At 38.0% G+C, this 8493-nt stretch overlaps 1 long non-coding RNA gene across 1 annotated transcript in view; it reads left to right on the top strand.

Annotated features, from left to right (window-relative positions):
- The window catches only part of LOC107183144, a 16837-nt gene extending 9943 nt beyond the window's left edge, over nt 1-6894 (top strand). Inside the window, exons 2-3 of the long non-coding RNA XR_001513913.1 lie at nt 1097-1099; nt 6882-6894. This is a non-coding gene — a long non-coding RNA (uncharacterized LOC107183144). The remainder of the gene's footprint in view (nt 1-1096; nt 1100-6881) is intronic.
- Nucleotides 6895-8493: the final 1599 nt, after the last annotated feature.

Below are 8493 nucleotides of genomic sequence, written 5' to 3'. Positions count from 1 at the left end.
GAAAATTGTACTACTGCTTCAGAAGGATCATGTTATGTAGTATTTTTTATAGTCAGGGCAAAAAAATGTAGCTGCCCATACAACTGCAAGATGCTTTTCACCTGTATGAAAAGTATAGTCACTGGTGCATGCAGCGTCCCAGATTGTGGGAGAGTTGTCCGACTGCTGGGTTAGGCCCAACATCCCCCAAGGCATCCCGGATTGCATGAGGATATAGGCCAGGCTGAGGGACCACACCCTCCATACACAAATTTCATTCACCAGGCCTCTAGTATCATACATAAAACTGTTCATATAATAAAACTAATAGAATGGAGAAAAGTATTGATTCACTTGCTTTTAAAATTATAGCAACATATTTTTAGAGAGCTGAAGAATTCCCACAGCAGAAACACTTTTACTCTTTTATTTTTTTTTCTACTAGAAATTCAAGCACTAATGCTGTCAACTTCAAAAGCAAGGTTCGGTTTGATACAATTTGCCATGAATTTACTACTAACTTTAAAATAGTTTAAGAAAGGAGTATAAGCTGATGACTGCAATCTACAATTCAATTGATGTTTGAAACATTTCTTTTATTGTGCACTTAGCTGTTCAACTTGTTATGTGGTCATTTATCATCTATTTCCAGCTTTTGAGGCCAAAGTGATAATTTATCATTTTATGTGCTTCAAAATTTCACTAGATTATAACTTTTTCTTAAGACAGTTGCAAGAGGTAAAAACTTAATTTTCTTAATTACATTTTTGGGAAAAGCCTATATAAATGAAATAATTTTGTCTGATTCCTTTCCTATGAATTTAAGTTATTTCATCGTACACAAAATGATAGTTATTACTGAAATTTTTTAAAAAAATTAAATTTTCCTTTAAATTATCAGGTGTTTTTTATTTGTTCTTGCAACAAGAATGCAAGTTTCTCAAGGACAAAGATGACTGATAAGGTAAAAATGGTAATTATTAAAATTTTAATCATTCTAAATAAAGAGACATACTCTTTTACTTTAAATTTTCTGAGAATTAAGATATATAAAATTGCTTAGCTTTTTTATGACTGATAAAACTGGATGAAAAGTTCTATGTAAAAATATGATTAGGGAGTGACATCAGCAAGATGGGTAAATAAGACATAGCCTCACTCATATACCTCTCACAAGAACAAAAAGTTAGTAACCAACCAGAGACAGACTGCCTCTGTGGAAGCAATGGGATCCAGCCCCATGTGTCAATGGACCTGGGAAGAGTTTGAATACACATGCATCATGACCTTGGTCCTGGCCATGGACTTTGAAGTGGCCCATGAACTGGCTCCAGCCCTCTTGACTGCACTGCAAGGTTCCCTGGAGAGCACTGACTTTTACCATCACCCATGGACAAGAGCCTTTGTGGAAGTCTAGTGGTCCTGCAAACACATTGCTGGAACAAAAATTCTGAAATGGTACTCACTGGAGAGAGTAAGAAGGACAGCTTGACTTCACCTGTGTCACCTAATCCCCAAGGCAACAGAGCTTAGTGCCAAGAGAACCCTTTGGGTCTATTTTTTTCTCCCATGGGGGAAACTGAGAGCATATGAGTGCCCAGCTGAGCAGGACACTGCCAATGGGACCCATTTCATCTCACCCTATCCAGAATATTGAGTCATGAGTGTAAGACTTGGGGTTGGTGAGCAGCTGGGTGAACCAGCAGACAGAGCCTAGAAGAAAAAGTTTCAAGGGCATCCAGATCCAAATAACTACAGCAGTGTCTTCATTAGGAGGCCTACAGATGAGCTGCTGGGACACCTAACTTGCCTCTAGCACTCCCGAATGTCTCCATGACACATTTCCACACCCCACATCCAGCTTGCTGTGTGCACGCACAATGGAGGTGAAAGCAAGATTTGGCTAATGGCTAGTGGACATGTGCAGAAGGCCAGCCTGACTCTGTAGACCAGAAGAGAACACAAGCTTGAGCATTCAGCACTGCCCTTGGGAAAGCAAAAAGGAGGCTGTCACACCCAGTCTAGTTCATTGTAGGATTGTTAGAGGGCACATAAGTGTAAGAATCCTGCCACAAGAGAGAACAAGAAGTTTGGAGCAGACCTATCCAGAGAGAGTCTGAGAAAGCACCAGAATTGCTAGCGGAGTAAAGAAAGATATTTCTCCCCTGGAATCAGACAGCAGAAACTGGAGAAGGTTACCTCTACCTTCAATGCAAAGAGAGTAACACAAAATTTCAAAAAACGTGAAAAATTAAGAAAACATGACACCATAAAAGATCAAAATTTTCTTCTAGTAAATGACTTCAAAGACATGGTGCTTTGTAATTTACTCAATAAAGAGTTTAAAATAGCTGTTTTAAGGAGACTCATTGAGCTATAAGAATGTACAGATAGACAATTCACCAAAATCAATTCCACTTCTGGTTATATAGCCAAAGGAAATAAATCCTAATATTTAAGAGATATCTACACTCCTAAATTCATTGCAGCATTATTTATAATAGCTAAGATATGGATATAATCTAAACGTTCTTTGACAAATGAGTGGATAAGGAAGAGACATTTAACAATGGGATAGTATTCAGCCATGAGAAAGAAGAAAATCTTGCCATTTTGTGGCCATATGGATGAATCTCAAGAATGTTATGCTAAGTGAAGTCATACAGAGGAAGACAAATATTATATGACTAGAGGCCCAATGCATGGATTTGTGCACTGGGGGAGGGGGTCCCTCAGCCCTGCCTGCACCCTCTCGCAGTCTGGGACCCCTCAGGGATCAGGCCTAACCCAGCAGTCAGACATTCCTCTCACAGTCTGGGGCTCTAGCAGTCTGGGACTCCTCGCTTATTACTGTCTGCCTGCAGTGGAAGTGGGAGAGGCTTCTGCCACTGCCGGACCACTCGTCAGCTGTGAGTCCAGCTTCTGGCTAAGTGGAGCTCCCCCTGTGGGAGCACTCTAACCACCAGGGGGCAACTCCTGCATTGAGCACCTGCCCCCTGGTGGTCAGAACATGCCATAGCAACCAGTTGTTTGGCTGTTCGGTCAATTTGCATATTAGGGTTTATTATATAGGATATCATTCATATGTGGAATCTAAAAAAAGATGAACTTACAGAAACTGAGAGTACAGTTGTGGTCTCCAGGGCCTGGGTGACTTGGGAAGTTAGGAGACATTTGTCAAAGGGTACAAACTTGCAGTTATAAGATAAACTAGAGGCCCATTGTACGAAATCATGCATGGGTAGGGTCCCTAGGCCTAGCCTGTTATCAGGGCCATCTTCTGCCCACTGGCCAGTCCCCAGTCCCATTCTGTGCCACTCACCGGTTCCCTGTAGTTCCCCATTCACCCCCATGCTGTAATCAGAGCCTGCGGGCCATGGGGAGGGACCAAGATATTGTCTGTTCTGCCTGCTCCTCAGTCCCCAGTTCTGCCTCACCACCACCAACTCAGTTCCCTGTGGTTCCTCATTCGCCATGCTGTGATCAGAGCCTGGGGGCCGGGAGGGAAGGACTGAGAGGTGGTCAGTGAACCTCATAGCGACTGGTTGAGTGGTTGTTCCAGTCATTACGCAGTTATGGTTGCTGGGCTTTTATTATATAGGATAAGTTCTTGGAATCTAAGATGCAGCATAGTGACTAGGGTTAAGAGTACTGTATTATACACTTGAAAGTTACCAAGAGAATAGAATTTAAATGTTTCACTACACACACACACACACACACACACACAACGATTATGTGAAATGACAGAGGTGTTAACTAACAAAATGTTGCAATATTAAGTGAATGACTTTATTACTTTGTACACTTTAAACTTATATAATGTTAAATATTAATCATATCTTATTAGAGGTAGGAAAAACATAAAAATTTAAAACATTATAATGTGATAGGTGAAAAGGTAGAACACTATGAATATTCTTTTCTGTACTGAAAATATTTTATGCATACATCTGTATATATAATTAGTAAAATAATAGAGTTAAATACTTTGAATAAACAGTATTTGTTGAATTACCTATAGAGAAAGTTAATAAGGAATGTAAAATTGTATCAATTTTAGAGGTTAGGCATGCCATTAAAATTTATCTATACAATGTGATAGTCCCCTCATGGAGTATTTCAGAGTAGAAAATTCAAGAAGTCAATCCAGGCAATGAAAAAAAAAAATATGAGCTGTCAAAAACCATGAAAATCAATATTATAGAACTCTGAAGTATAGTTGAACACTTAAAGCATTGAGAGTTCTGCTCAATTAAGAAAATAGATGGTAAATTTTGAGGAATTTTGCCATTTGCATAGAATCAACCATCTCTCTTCCTCCAGCCCCATAGGAGGTAGTTGTGGGAAAGGTGGACTGAATTTCTGGTTTCTGTTCCTAGTGTGTCTTGCTGGTGCCAGTTCGGCAATAAGATCTTTATTCCCCAAGAATTGAGCATGTATTTTAATTTTCCTCTTGGTTCACTGAGGGTCCAGTGTGGGGTCTGGCTATTGTTCTTGCCTCCTTGGGCTGAAATGACTTCCTGGGTTGGGTCTGCAGAACCCATTTATTTTTGTTTCTTTTCTTACTGGATTCAAATGTTCAAGGAAATCTGTCAGGTCACCGACTGACTGCAGAGATAATAAACACTCAGAAATTTCAAGCCAAGTAAGTGGAACTGCCCAAAGGCAAGATATAAATTTTATTTGAACGTGCCTGGCAGTGGGAACTGTGTCACTACTTCACTTTTCTTTAACTTCTAAATGTTTGGCCACGGTCTCTGGATCTTAATTAGATACCCTCTGAATTCCACATCTCTCATTTCTTGTTTCGTACCCTAATCATTAAGTCAATTTAAAACTTGCCAGTGTTGAGACAATTTCTGATTCCTTTCATCTATAAATTGCATGAAATTTTTAAAATGTCTGTTTGATTCAAAAACAAGGTTATCCTTATAATCTATATTCCTAAATTTTTATTTCTATTATACTACTTTAATCTAATAGTTAATTTGTTTTATAAAGTTGGTCATAGCTCACTTTTATGAATGTTATAAGCCTTCAATCATGTGGTTAGTTTTCTGATGACAGTGTTTATGTATGTTAACATATTTCTAAAGTAAAGAAAAATGTAATGTAATGAAAATAAAGGCCACAGCTAAGTTCAAATATCTATAAAATAATAAATGTCTTGTAAGCAGATACCTATTTAATAACAAAGTACTAAGCATTGAATCGAAGAAGAGAATGGAAATGTCATCTGTTATGCATCTTTGACTCAATCTGATCTTGTTGTTGTTTATCTTCCTCAATGTTATCCCATTAGCTAAAGGGATGTAGAGGCTGAGACTCCGCTGGCACAGTTCCTGTCTCTGGCTCTGAAACAGCAGGGTGTTCTGGGATGAATATTGAGTGGGAGCAGTGGGCTCAGAGAATCTTTCCGTCCTGCTAAGGCAGGCATGGGGAAAGGACCAGCTGTGGATTTGCTGTGCATGGCAGAAGATACTGAGAAACTATCTACGTGGAATGAAATTTCATCCACATTAATGCAAATGCTATGAGTTTTATGTAGCTCAAATAAAAATTAAATTCTAAGATTTTCTGAAAAGTTTAGAACAAGTTAATATTATGCCTCCTGTTTCTGAAACTAAATTTTAAACTCTAGTATCATTTTCCTACATTTAACTATGAAACATTTATTATTCTTTAAATATCACTTGCACCGTGTAAGGCATATAAAGGATATATTATATTTAATTATGTTTATAATTTTAAAAGAGCATAAAAACACAAATTGAGAGAACTGTATTCTTTCGAGGCTAGAAAAGGGATATCTGAATAGATTGGAATTTCTCTCCCAAGTAAATACGATGCCAAATTGATACACTCATTCTATCCATTTATTTTCTAAGTAAATGTACAAAGCCATGGTCAGCTAATGTTGGCTCAGCACTTGGTTTCATAGGTAGAGAACGCTAGATTCTACGGGTAACTGCTTTTCCTGTTTATTAAAAAATAACTTGGGTATTATATTGGATAGACTAATATTGTTACAGGAGATGAATTATGGGCCATACATATCATCCATTTGTGAAGCTACTTTTTAGATTTGCTTTTCCTATGCCCTGAAAAATAGATATGAATAGGATATGAATAGAAGATATATTTTTATAAGAAACATTATTCAAAGATATTAAACTGGATAGATTCCATCAAGTTGCTAAGTCTTAGTATTTAATACTGTCTATTAAGTTAGTATACTTTTATAATCCCAGAAATTTAAGAATACCAATTGAAAACTGAAAATGTGTTGATTTAGAAAGGAGGTAAAACAGTCTCTGGCCAGAAGCTAATTCTAGCAGGGCATAATAAAATGCAAGAAGTCCTCAAAAGGTTGATGAGCTTCTATATTCAGCAGGGCTGAATCATTTTATTGCCTCTACAACAGCTGAAAGCATTTCCCCAAACCTGAAAATCTACCTGTTATTACCTCCTGCTGGCCAAACGGCTGAGCAGCTGTAGGCATTTCCCCAAACCTAAAGATTTGCATATATTATTGCCTGCTAACTGACAATGCCTACTGTATACCAAACCTTAACCTTTGATATGTATATCTGCTTTGCTTTAGGGCAATTTGTGTTAATAAAGAGCAAGGGGTCTGGAGATTCAGAGAGAACTTGGTTATTATAGCTAAGTCTCCTCTGGCTCCCCCATGTATTCCAAATTTATACTTTTAGTCTCTTTAATTTACCTGCACTCCCTTCTCCAGATTCCTGAACCCTTCTAGATTCTCAGAAACACCCCAGCATTCTCTTGTATTACGTTACTCTGATTCACCTAACCATCTAGAACACAGGCAGTGACAGATAGGCATTAAGAGATACTAACTACTTAAAGAATAATGACAGAATCATGAGTTCAAGAAAAAGCTCAGAAGAAAAGAGTAAACCTCTGCCTGCGGTGGTCTCAGCATTGCACCTCCTTGGTAGTATAGTGTCAGCTGGTAAAGGAAAAGGTCATAGAAACATGTAGGTGAAATTAAACAACCCACACATTGATGATTAGGCTTTTAGGTTTCTCTCTTATAAATAATGAGATGTGCCTATCCTTTTCCATCTATACTCTGGAGTGCATTGAAAAGGCTAACAATAGGTTCTATTATAAGAAGATTTTTAAAAGTCACTTTCAAGAAGCTGTTAATAATTACATATTTTAACTTGCTTTTGAAATGAACTTATTGCAAAGCTTTCTAAAGCATAGTGATATTAATATAGCACATATAGCATTAAGGCTGAACCTTATTTCCCTCAAATTCACATGTAATGTCATGATGTCATATTTGCTATACTCAAAAATGTGCATAACTGGCTAACTCCCAGGAACTCTGGACTCACACAAACAGTGTGATCAAAATAAGAAAGTAATTAGTCAATAATCATTCAGCTGTCATTTTCTATATAGTTTTTGGACACAATAATATATTCCAGGGAACCTAAAAATAAAGATTAATTTGTGTTTAATTGAGAACAATGCCCAGTGTAGTCAACTTACATCAAAGAAATGTGCTTTCAAATAACTTTTTCATTTAAAACTGAAGTTAAAATGTGAACCAAAAAAGTGAGTAGACAAAATGCATGAGGGTATATTGGTTTCATTGTATGTGATGTGCACAAACCCAATTAGTTTCCATTTAATGCATTCTGATATGTATTAACCCCTTCCCCAACAAATTTTTTGTTAAAAACGTTTCTTTTTCAGACTAATTTTTTTATTTTGGTTCTATATAGTATTTTTGATGCTGGTTATGAAAACAGTTTGTAATTATTTTTTCTTCCCATTTTTGTGGTTAAGAATAGTATTTCCTCAGAAAGTTTCTAGATGAAATTATTTAGAATGGTACGTATGTAGCTGGTTTTTGAAGGTAAAGTTTTAGACGAGTATACTCGACGACGACTGAAAAAAGAACATTTTGTGAAAACGTGTATACACGTTTCTGCCGGGGAAGGGGTTAAAGCATACTCTGTTATGTATTTCTTATGGAAATAATCCCTGCCTTAAATTTTACAGTGTGAACATTCAGAACTATCCAACCAGTACAATTCAGACATTTGCAGCTTACAAGCTGACAGATGAAAAAGCTGGCACGAACCCTCAGTTAGGTTTCTGAGTCAGTACCAAGGGCAAAAGCACAGACAGGATGATCTGTTCTCTGTGACACATCAGTGAGCTTTCAATAAAGGAAAACTAATAGATGTCCAGTGTTAAACCTGGAGCAAAGCAGAGACGGGAGCAAAACCCGCTGAGGCAGGCTTCACTCCTGCTCCGCCGCCCAACTGGTTTCCCTCCCTCCCCACCGCCAGGCTGGTTTCCCTCCCACTCCGCCTCCTTTCTGGCTTGTTTCCCTCCTGCTTGCCTCCTCCGCTGCCTTGGCTCCTTTCCTGTCTCCACTGCCCCTACATTGCTCCTTTCCCTTCTTCAGTGCTTCCCTTCCACATTGTCTTCAGCGTTTGCTTCAGCAGCTGGTATATGCAAATT

The sequence above is a fragment of the Myotis davidii genome, unplaced genomic scaffold (assembly GCF_000327345.1).
Source record: "Myotis davidii unplaced genomic scaffold, ASM32734v1 scaffold99, whole genome shotgun sequence".
Classification (NCBI taxonomy): domain Eukaryota; kingdom Metazoa; phylum Chordata; class Mammalia; order Chiroptera; family Vespertilionidae; genus Myotis; species Myotis davidii.
This window is presented reverse-complemented; position numbering and strand designations above follow the sequence as displayed.